The following is a 12493-nucleotide window of genomic DNA, read 5'->3' on the forward strand; positions in this document are numbered from 1 at the left end:
TTATAAAAGTAGAAGAAATTTATACCAATAAAACCCTTGATTTTGCATCTAAAAAAACTATGTACAATCTAATAAATTATGACTTTATACCCAAGGAGATAAAGCGGTCTGCAACCCTATAGGTTATGAACAATATCAACTAACCAGTACCCCCGGAGCTCGTGTCTCTAGATGCATATGTATCAGAAGATGGCCTAGTCAGCCATCACTGGGAAGAGAGGCCTCTTGGTCTTGCATACTTTATATGCCTCAGTACGGGGAAATGCCAGGGCCAAGAAGTAGGAGAGGGTGGGTAGGGGAATGTGGTGGGGAGGGTCTAGGGGACTTTTAGGATAGCATTCAAAATGTAAATTTAGAAAATACCTAATTAAGTAAATCAATGAAAAAAAAAAGAAATTATGACTTTAGCTTAGTAACAAGGAGATTTCTACCAAATGAGGTCCTGACTATGCAATCAATTCTAGCTATGCCACTCTGTTCCAGTATGATCATTCCTCTATTCCCTAGTAAGATAGCCTATTAATAACCATCTCCAGCCCCAAAGCAGAGGGAACTGGCTAGATGGCTCTTCATATATTCTTCAAGCTGAATATGGGCATTGAGAAATTATGAAGGGAAGGGGAACGTTAGAGAAAATAGGATTAATACACTCTGATCTCCATGTCTCGAGTAGATCTGACTGAAGTCCAGGACATCAGGACTTCAAGCAGGTCTGAATAGAATATCCCCCAGGGCTGCATATTATTCAATATATAAATCCCAAAACTAAATTTTAATATTATCAAGACATATATTTGATTTGATTTTCTGTGACCTAGTCCTCTGGAACTCTCTTTTCGTTATATTTTATTCATGTAACTCTGGAAAGTGTAAATCACTTTGACCATAGACATAGAGAAACAATCTTTTCCCCAAATCAGCATATCCTTGAGCCAGTAAACAGAAAATCCTTTATTTAGACCTCTCTCTATATATAATATAAACACAAAATACGACTCATGTGCCTACGGGACTGCTATGGCAAAAAATTTCCTATAATGTGGACACATTCGAGGATTTCTCCCAAACGTAATATCTTGCCATATCACGAAGCAGAGGCTCAGATGATTATCATTGGAAGAAGGCAGGCATTGACTTATTTCGGAAAAGAGCCAGATATCATTGTTCAGCCTTACAGAGTAAGTCAAGACACTTGGCTGAAACAGCATAGTACAGATTGGTTGCTTGCACAAATAGGGTTTAATAGAACTATAGACAACCACTACACTCAAGATAGGTTAATAAAATTTTTAAATGAACATGATATGATATTTCCTAAGATGACTTTTTTACAGCGTTTAAATAATGCTCTATTGATTTTTACTGATGGCTCCTCTAAAGGGCAAGCCGGATATCTTATTAATGATCAACAGGTTATTGTAGAGACTCCTGGTCTCTCGGCTCAGCTAGCCGAATTAACAGCAGTACTAAAGGTCTTTCAGTCTGTACATGAGGCTTTTAATATCTTTACTGACAGTTTATATGTTGCTTAGTCAGTACCCTTATTGGAAATCTGTGGTACGTTTAACTTCAATACGCCATCAGGATCCTTATTTTCAGAATTGCAAAACATCATTCTTGCCCGGAAAAATCCGTTTTATATTGGCCATATATGGTCTCACTCTGGTCTTCCTGGGCCTCTGGCCGAGGGTAATGATCGCATTGACAGAGTTCTAATAGGAGAAGCTTTAGTTTCGGATCCTGTTGCTCTGGCCCAACGTGATCATGAAAGGTTTCACCTCTCTAGCCATACCCTAAGGCTCCGACATAAGATCACTAAGGAGCAAGCAAGAATGATTGTAAAACAATGTCCTAAATGTATTACATTATCTCCAGTGCCACATCTAGGAGTCAATCCTAGAGGCCTTATGCCTAATCATATTTGGCAAATGGATATAACCCATTATGCAGAATTTGGAAAACTAAAATATATACATGTTTGCATTGATACCTGTTCAGGATTTCTCTTTGCTTCTCTGCATACAGGGGAGGCTTCAAAAAACTTAATTGATCATTGCCTACAAGCCTTTAATGCCATGGGGTTGCCTAAGCTTATTAAGACAGATAACGGGCCATCTTATTCTAGTAAATACTTTATTGCATTCTGTAAAGAATTCGGTATCAAACATAAAACTGGAATTCCTTACAACCCAATGGGACAAGGAATAGTTGAACGTGCTCATAGCACCTTAAAGAATTGGCTTTTTAAAACAAAAGAGGGGCATCTATATCCCCCAAGGTCACCAAAGTCTCATCTTGCCTTCACCTTATTTATCCTAAACTTTTTGCAAACTGACATTAAAGGTCAGTCTGCAGTGGACCGCCACTGGCATCCAGTTACTTCTAATTCTTATGCATTGGTAAAATGGAAGGACGCCCTGACTAATGAATGGAAGGGTCCGGATCAGGTTCTAATCTGGGAAAGAGGCTCGGTTTGTGTTTTTTCACAAGATGAAGATGGAGCACGGTGGCTACCAGAGAGATTAATTCATCAGGTAAACACAGATTCTGTCTCTTCTCGTAAGTATCATTCTAAAGACTAAAATTCCTCTTGTGCTTAGAATTCAGCTGGGAATGAAAGCTCCCAGAAACGCTGTTTTCCTCTGAGCCAAATCCCCTACAGGAAGCCGGAGACTAGCTTTAGTTTTACAATTTGCATCTGAATAAGTACCTGGATTTCTCCAAAAAGAAAATTTGCATTGCTACTCTCTCATTGTCTAGATCTCTTTCTTTTCTCAAGCAGGTCAATCTCCGGCTGGACCTACAGGCGTGCCTTCCCCTCCCCTAAGAGCAAACAGGTGGTACTGCTATTCTCCCTTCCAAGGACATTCCAGCACGTGGTTTTCAGTCTGAGATAGGATTTAGATTTACCAAGAGAGCTAGGGAACTAGAAATTTCATACATTTACAGAGATTTGTTCTTATTTTGATAGAGATGGGCTTAGTCCCTTAGCTGGCCTCTGGCTTTTCACCCTTGCTGTTACTGCAAGGTGTCCTTAGTTCCTCAGGCTAGGGAATAACAGGGATGAGGAGGAAAGACTTCCAGCTCTTATTTTAACCACAATTTGTGGTGTTAATACTGAAATAATTCTTGTCTAGGCCTTGCTAAATCTGAGGTTGACAAGTCTCCACTAGAGACCACGCAGGACTCAGACCTGCACTACTGATTCGTGATCAGATGAATACAGTATGGGTACTGCTTGGCGCAGGAGATTACTGCGGAGGGAAGGTCCAGCTTGACCGTTTCTGAGTTCCCTGTGTGACACACCTGATTTGAAAGAGGTTGGTATCTGATTCCAGCTAAAAACCAAAAATACCTAAGTCTCTGCCTCCCCTCCCCAAAAGATACCAAGAGCCAAAGATGTGGGTTGTTATAACGCCCACGGGAGGAATCGGGTCAATGTACACCCAAGCCAAGGTTAAAGGCCCTCTCATCTACGGATGAGAAAATCATTTGTTCACCTCAGTTAAGCGTTGCCTATTTAAACTTAATTAATAGGGGGGAGAGAGGTTGGAGAAGTTACTGTCGAAATGGCAAGCCCTTCACTGCCTCCCACCCAAATAAAATAGCCAATTGCCCTTGTACTAGGAGCCAGCCAGTCTTGCCCCTTCTCCTTGTTTTCCCGCCTGTCATCCAAAATTGCGGAGGATTATCAACTCAGTGTTATTCTAAATTTGTTCGGTCAAACTTAGCCAGGGTTCCAATGCCCTACTTAAAATGCAACCTGGTAGTTACCTATTCAGCACTAATTAGCATTATAAAGTCAGAGCCTACAGCTAAGTGCTATTCCATTAGTGCTTTAAAGACAGTCTTAGCCAGATACAGTTTACCATTAGAAAAGATAGGGAATCCCTCGAAAACAGGTTTTTTCTTTAGCCCTAAGAACTCAGGCAGAACTATTTAGCATAGATAATTTTTCTGCCTCAGGCCAGCCCTTTCTTTTTTTTTTTTTTTTTTTTGTTAACTAATGGGAGGAGATGTGGTCTCCCTTCCCCCACCTGATTGAACCTGCTTGCTCAAGGGTGGAGTTTCCTGCTCATTCGTGCTGCCACGCCCACTGCTGGACCCTGTTGGCTTAGCTGCTTGGAGGCACACACGTGTTCGTCCTGCTACTGAATCCCGAGTTACTTGGCGGGAAATTGGGTTCGCTCCCCCTTCCTTTATAACTGAATGTTGGAATTAAAAAGGCGGGCTTTGAACATGAAATCGTCTTAGCCCCATTCTTTCTTCCGCCCCGTCTAGATTCCTCTCTTTTCAGCTCCAACTGCCATTCTCAGTTGAACTGTTCGTGTTGTGGACTGCGGGAAGGCCACAACAGCTTTGGTTGATTCTTTGTATAGTTCTCTTTGTTTCCATTTGGTTGATTTCAGCCCTGATTTTGATTATTACCTGTCATCTACTCCTCTTGGGTGAATTTGCTTCCTTTTGTCCTAGAGTGTATAGGTATACTATCAGGCTGGTAGTGTATGCTCTCTCTAGTTTCTCTTTGGAGGCACTCAGAGCTATGAGTTTTCCTCTTAGAAATGCTTTCATTGTGTCCCATAAGTTTGTGTATGTTGTGGCTTTATTTTCATTGAACTCTAAAATGTCGTTAATTTCTTTCTTTATTTCTTCCTTGACCAAGTTATGATTGGCTAGAGTGTTGTTCGATTTCCACGTGAAAGTTGGCTTTCTGTTATTTATGTTGTTATTGAATGTCACCCTTATTCTGTGGTGATCTGATAGGATGCATGTGCTAATTTCAATATTTTTATGCCTTTTCAGGCCTGTTTTATGACCAATTAAAGAAAAATGATTGTTGCTTCCTGTTATTTTGTTGTTGTTGTTGTTATAGTTGGGATTCTTTTCTTTAGGCTATCATATTTTTGGTTTGTTGAAGCATTACTTTCTTTCATTTTGTAAGTTGTAGTTTCAGTCCTTGTGTTGTGTTTTCCCTTTATTATCCTTTGAAGGGCTGGATTCATGGAAAGATATTGAGGGAATTTGGTTTTGACTTGAAACACTTTGGTTTCTCAATCTATGGTAATTGAGAGTTTTGCTGGATAAAGTAGCCTGGGCTGGCTTTTGTGTTCTCTTAGGGTCTGTATAACATCTGTCCATGATCTTCTGGCTTTCTTAGTCTCTGATGAGAAGTCTGGTGTAATTCTAATAGGTCTGCCTTTATATGTCACTTGACCTTTTTCCCTTAATACATTTAATATTCTATCTTTATTTAGTGGATTTGTTGTTCTCATTATTATGTGCTGGGAGGAAATTCTTTTCTGGTCCAGTCTATTTAGAGTTTTGTAGGATTCTTGTATGATCATGGGCATCCCTTTCTTTAGGTTTGAGAAGTGTTTGGTTTTGTTTCTGTTTTTGTTTGGTTGTTTGGTTGGTTGGTTTTCTTCTATAATTTTGTTGAAAATATTTGCTGGCCCTTAAATTTGAAACTCTTCACTCTCATCTACTCCTAGTATCTGTACTTTTGGTCTTCTCATTATGTCCTAGATTTCCTGGATTTCTTGGTTTAGGATCTTTTTGCATTTTGCATTTTCTTTGATTGTTGTTTCCATGATTTCTATGGAATTTTCTGCTTCTGATATTCTCTCCTCCATCTCTTATATTCTGTTGCTAATTCTCATATCTATGACTCCAAATTTCCTTTGTAGGTTTTCTACCTCCGAAGTTGTCTCCCTTTGACTTTTCTTTACTGTTTCTGAAAGACTCCAAAACTCCCAAAGGGAGGCACTTACTCAAGCCTCGGGTCAGCCGCGCACCCAAGAAGACACTGAGACCGGTATTTAAGATGTATAGATAGCAAGATTTAATACAGCAACGACAAGAAAGCAGACAAAACAAACAAAAAGCACATATATACCAGATATCTGGGGCCGGACCTCATGCAGCAGGTGCAGAGGAGATCCGGCCCCTAGCCCAAATTTTCACAAGCTTTTATAGGAGAAGGCAAAGGGGGGAGCAGGGCAGGGAAAATACAGGTTTTACGTCACTAAGTGATTCAACCAAGGGTTTTTCCAAAGTGCTTTTGCAACCGCGTCCCACACTTTGGCCATGTACTTGATTCATTGGAACTGAGGTTTTTACTCACACCCTTATCTTAAAAATGTCCCTGGCACAGTCCTTAGTTGGGAGGGGTTGGACTGGGTTCGTTCCAGGAGACCCTTATCTCAGAAATGTCCGTCCCCGGAACAGTTTTCATTTGAGAGGGGGTCTGACTCTGGTGTGAGAGTTCAGAATGTACTCTGGGGTGAGTGTTCTGGTGGTCAGTAATTTTCCTCTTTCATTCCCCCCTTCTTTTAGTAAATAATTCTAATCTTAGAATTTCAGATACTGCATAATGCACCAAATGAAAGACTCTATTTTAACATGGGAACAAAAACAGAACAAGAAGCATTAGTAAACAGAACTAGGCAGGGGCCCTTTTAGCGAGGCTTGAGGGTCTGGGCACGATGTAGGTGCACGTAGATCAGATCTCTGGCTGGAACTGGTGAGATGTCCTTGGGGTACCCAGCTCGTTCACTGTCTCAGCTGTTGGGATCCCTGGAGCAATGTCGTCCATGTACTCAGTCCAATTTTTCCCAGTTGTGACCAGACCACCTGCAAGCCTTTTAACTTAGCATACAGATCATTATTATAACAACATAGGTTTAAACACATCATTTGAGACTATGATGGGCATAGGAGTTTCATAAAGGACTTTAAACAGAGTAAAACTGAATCAAGAGATAGGGCATAGGGAAGGAACACCAAGTCCATGCCAGTCTCCACGATTAATTTTGTCAAGGTCTGTCATAGAGTTTTAAACTAATTTTTATCTATCCTGAGCTCTGAGGTCTATACACACAATGTAATTTTTATTTGACCTCTAAATACTTGGCCACACCCTGACTTACCTGGGCAACAAAGCAGGGCTATTATCTGACACTATTGCTTTTGGCACTCTGAACCTTGGAAAAATTTTCTTCAATAATCTTCTTGATGACTATGTGAGCAGTCTCATTTATACATTTTGAGAACGTTTTTTCTCAGTAAAGTTTATTTCTCAGTTGATTATTGCTCTTTGGGATGCCTGTTTTTGGCGGTTAGATCTGCCATCTGATTTCTTTTGTTCACAGCATCTTAGGTCTTTTTCTGTAGATGTCAACAGCTCTCTTTGTCTGTATATTGTTCCATACAGTGGCAAAAGCATACCTGCTGTCAGTGTAGACTTTTATAAAGCTTGTATCAAAACCACAAATTCAGCTTTCTGGGCTGAAGTCCCTTTAGGGAGGCTGCTGGCCTAATCACTTGCTTTTTGTCCACTGCTGCACTGCTGTCCCCGCCTTCCGCCTACCTTCAATCGCGAGGCTACTGCCGTCCGTGTACCAGCTCAAACTCTCAGGCCAAGGCTGATCTGATCTTTACTTGCCGAGGTAAGTAGCCCCCTCTGTTGGTAGATGGCCCCATGGATATGAGCTGCTTTTCATCAACTACTGCTGCTCCTGTGACAAAGCTGCTGCCATCTGTGTACCAGGCAGGCACACCTGGCCAAGGCTGATCAGTCAGATCTCTTCTTGTTCCAGTTTCCTCAGCCAGGACATCAGCACATTGATGTACAGGAGTGGAGTCATCGCCAAGGAGCAGTAAACTCTGGTAGTGGGTATAGTCACATGCTGACCCAGAGTAAGCTTGTCAGCGTCTTTAACAAGCAGGGCTGCCTTTATGCTGTCAAAGGCTTTTTGGTGTTTTTCAGTCCAGGTGAATGGGACTTTTTCATTCTGCAAAAGCCCGCCGTCCCCAGAAACTCACGTACTTGGCGCGGGGTGGTGGGGGTTGGGATCAGCATCACAGTCTTTTGGTACGACATAACTGAGCTTTCTTAGCCGATACCCGGTACCCTAACTCACCCGGCTCATTCAGGAGCTTCTAGGAGGGCCAGAATTTTTTCTTTGTCTTTGATGTCTCTGCCTTTAGCCAACCGCAGGGCTTGGGTTAGTGCCAAGAGTTCAGCCTTCTGAGCCGAAGTTCCTTCTGCCAGAATGTCAGTGATGAGTCAACAAAAAGCTCTGATAATATGTCCATCAGTCAGGGGAACAATTTGATAATGTTTTCCAGAGCATTAGTCAGCCATCGGTCAGGGGGCTGAACCACACTTTTAGGGCATGTGCCAAGTTTTGTCTCAGAGTCAGTTTATCTGCGTCCTTGACTAGAAACCACTATGTGCAGACAAGCAGGTCATCTTACAGTCACCAGGTCTAATTTTCACAAGTATGCCACCGGTCTTTTTCAGGGTCCCAATCTCTGAGTAAGAAACTCTTTGGCAATACTTTTATTCTCAGTCACATCTAGGAGTCCCAAAGTTGGGGCAACATTAGGGCAGTCTCAATAGCATCCAAGGCCATCCAAGGTTGTTCTTTATTTCTTATACGAAGGGCTGTTCATCTTTTTAATTCAGCAAAACCTGGAATCCACAGTTTGCAAAGGCCCGCAGTGTCCAGGAACCTTTTAAACTTGCTTTGCACTGGTCAGTGGAGGAATATGAAACACAGTCTCTCTTTTTAGCTGCATCAACAGGTAGGCTACCAGTCTCTTTTAAGGACTCAGCTTCTGTGTTAGCACCCCTTCTGCTTTTTCTTTACTTTCAGCCACAAACAGGTGAAGGGTTTGGTCATGAGGGGGGGCTCCTCTTTTTTTTGTTAGGACAGTCTATCACCCAGTGCTCTTTTTCTTTAACAGATAACAGTAAACACTTTGATCTTTAGCCAAAAGCTTTCTTTTTTTTGTTGCCAGGTACTAAGTTTTCTAGTCTCCCTGACTTTTGTGACCAGCAGTTCATTTCTCTTATCTTTTTTAGAAAATTTTCTGGCTCCTTATTTCTTACAGATCATCTCTAAGTGCTAGTATTATTAGCAAGTATCACTGTGCTAAGTTCTAATCTTTGTCATTTATCTCTCTTTGCTCCTATTTTTTAACTGCAATGGAGATCTCATCTAATGTCTCTCTTTCTATCTATATATATCTCTTTCTTGTCTTTGCTTACTTTGAATGTTATCTAATTATTACATCTATATTCTGTCACTTAACTTTTTTCATAGTTCGACTACCCTGGTTTATTTTTCTGTCTTACAGCACATTTCTGATTCTGACTCTGGTCTCTGTACTTGCCAGCCTCATTTTACTGGTTCCTCTTTTAAATATTTCTCATTTAGAGTATCTTTCTCATTTCAGACCTAATTTTCTTTATCTCTATTTTTACCTCTTTTCACTGTTAACCTATCTCTTCTGAGTCTGCTGAAGCTTTGCTCTCAGCTCTTTTTTTTTTAGACCTCTATCCTTCATCAGAGCCTGGCAGTCAGGTGCTCCTTACCTTGTATGTCTCCCTCACCGGAGCTTAGAACAAACTCACACAGCTCAGGGCAGTGCCTGAGAAGAGAAAACACATGGGGCAGAGAAGGGAGTGTAGCTCTTACATCAGACCACTGATATTTCAAAATGAACACAATTTTTTCTGTTAACAGTTAGCAAGAGACAGGATACAGGGGACAGGAGAATGAGCCTTTCTCCCACCCAGGAGGCAGGCAAAGGCTGAGTCTCCGCCGCGCGCTGGAATGCGGTGTAAACTTCTGGGAGTGGCAAACAAACGCTGGCAGGGAGGGGGAAGGCGGCAGAGTCAGCTATTTAACCATTTAACTACCTGATAGATTCCTGGTGCTCTCTGCACTGTCTTTGGGGAGGGAGCACGCAGCCAGGCCGGCACAAGGGAGTGCGGGTAGACTCTGGGGGGGGGGAACCAAAAGAGGGACGCTGTAGTCGGCCCCTCCCCAGCTGTGGCAGGCTTCACGGCCACTCCGGGACTGGCAGGCGGGGGCTGGCAGGCCGCTGCACTCACTATCAGCATTTTACAACTCACTCGCAAGGCACAGACAGCCTCCGTTGCTGCTGTGTCTGCAGAACTCAGAACCTCAGCACCACTGCTGCTATCAAAGCTCTACCCGCGCTGCCAAAGCCGGAAATTCTTAGCCCAGCTCTGCAATCTCAGAATACACAAATGCAGCAGTTCCACACCTACACACCCAGCAGATTGTCCCATTTCTAGATTAATAGCAGACACGACAAAAGCAGACACAAGACTTAGACAAAAGAAACCAAAAACAGCGGCGACTTCCCGTCGCCCACAGGCAACTCACAGATTCAGATGGCCTTTCCAAGGCCGGCCAGCTTAGACCTTCCACCTAAGTGATGGTCTCTCGGCCTTCAGAGGGGTCCGCCAAGCGTCCTTGGCCCTCCCCTTGTCTTCCTGGGGCGTCCCCCAGGGCGATCGGACGGTGAGCACCAGACACGTCTGTCTCTACTCACCCCGTGCTCTTCTATTGAGACCTGCTTGGTCTCCAGTCAGATGGCCTCTCCCAGGCCCACAGTCCCGGAGCACGGTCTCTGGTGCTCGTACTGAGCACAGAGCGTCACGCAAACCCAAAACAGCGATCGCACCAGATACAGATTCAGATGGCCTCTCCCAGGCCCACAGTAAACAGAACACAGACACTAGACCAAAGCAGAACAGTAAATCTTACTTCTGAGCGGGTCCAGGACTTCTGGGTAAACGCGCTGATTCCCGGCCAATGCACCAAATGAAAGACTCCAAAACTCCCAAAGGGAGGCACTTACTCAAGCCTCGGGTCAGCCGCGCACCCAAGAAGACACTGAGACCGGTATTTAAGATGTATAGATAGCAAGATTTAATACAGCAACGACAAGAAAGCAGACAAAACAAACAAAAAGCACATATATACCAGATATCTGGGGCCGGACCTCATGCAGCAGGTGCAGAGGAGATCCGGCCCCTAGCCCAAATTTTCACAAGCTTTTATAGGAGAAGGCAAAGGGGGGAGCAGGGCAGGGAAAATACAGGTTTTACGTCACTAAGTGATTCAACCAAGGGTTTTTCCAAAGTGCTTTTGCAACCGCGTCCCACACTTTGGCCATGTACTTGATTCATTGGAACTGAGGTTTTTACTCACACCCTTATCTTAAAAATGTCCCTGGCACAGTCCTTAGTTGGGAGGGGTTGGACTGGGTTCGTTCCAGGAGACCCTTATCTCAGAAATGTCCGTCCCCGGAACAGTTTTCATTTGAGAGGGGGTCTGACTCTGGTGTGAGAGTTCAGAATGTACTCTGGGGTGAGTGTTCTGGTGGTCAGTAATTTTCCTCTTTCATTTCTACTTTCCTTTTTGGTCTTGGATGTTTTTGTTCAATTCCATCACCTGTTTGGTTGTGTCTTCCTGTAATTCTTTACAGGATTTCTGTGTTTCGTTTTTAAGGGCTTTTACTTGTATAGCAGAGTTTTCCTGTAATTCTTTAAAAGATTTTTGGTTTCCTCTTTATGGGCTTCTACCTGTTAAACTATGTTTTTCTGTATTTCTTTAAGTGTGTTATTAAATTCCTTCTTAAAATCCTCTTCCAGCATCTTGTAATATGATTTTAAAAATGAATCGTGTTTTTCGGGTGTGTTGGCGTATCCAGGAGTCACTGTGGTGGGAGAGCTGGTTTTTGATGATGGTGAGTGGTCTTGGTTTCTTTTAGTAATATTCTTACTCTTGCCTTTTGCCATCTGGTAAACTCTGGTGTTAGTTGTTATAGCTATCTCTGGCCGGAGTTTGTTTCTACTGTGATTATGTTAGCCTCTGTCAGCAGTCCTGGGAGTCTAACTCTCTCCTGAGTCCCAGTGTTCAGAATATTCTCTGCATGCCACCTCCACTCTTGCAGGGAAGGTGCACGGAGATCTGGAGCTCAGCTTTACCTCCTGGCTGAAAATGCAGGTGTGAAAGGGACGCTTTCCCAGAAGCAATGTTGCTTCTGCAGCCTGTGAGCCCTCCCTGGAGACCACATCTCTTCTGGCGGGAAAAGTGTGTAAATGTCTGGAGCTCAGTTCTGCTTCCTGGCTGAAGATTCAGGCCCAAAATATGCTCTGTTCTAGAAGCTTTGCTGCTTTTGCAGCAAGTACACTCTCCTGCCCAGACCTGTCTCTCCTGGACCTGGGACACAAGATGGCTCTCTCACCTACTCAGGTGCTTAGAGCCCTCCCTAGATGCCACCTCTTTTCTGGTGTAATAAGTCTCAGTGCTTCTCCTTTAAAGTGCTTCTATCTGTTTCCTTTGCTCCCCTGTTTTTCTCTAAGGGAGTTATTTATATCCTCCATAAAATCCTCTGTAAGCTTCACGACACATGATTTTAACTCTACATCTTGCTTTTCTGGTGTGTTGGGGATTCCAGGACTTGCTGTGTTGAGGAAACTGGCTTATGATGTTGCCAAATAATCTTGTTTTCTGTTGGTAAGATTCTTACATTTGCCTTTTGCCATCTGGTTATCTCTGGTGTTAGATGTTCTTGCTGTCTCTGGCTGGAGCTTGTTCCTCCTGTAGGTGTGTAATCCTCTGTCTCCACTCCTGGAAGACTAGCTCTCTCCTGGCAGAAACTGTGC

The sequence above is a fragment of the Mus caroli genome, unplaced genomic scaffold (assembly GCF_978045245.1).
Source record: "Mus caroli unplaced genomic scaffold, Mus_caroli_1 scaffold_22, whole genome shotgun sequence".
In the NCBI taxonomy this organism is placed as follows: Eukaryota; Metazoa; Chordata; class Mammalia; order Rodentia; family Muridae; genus Mus; species Mus caroli.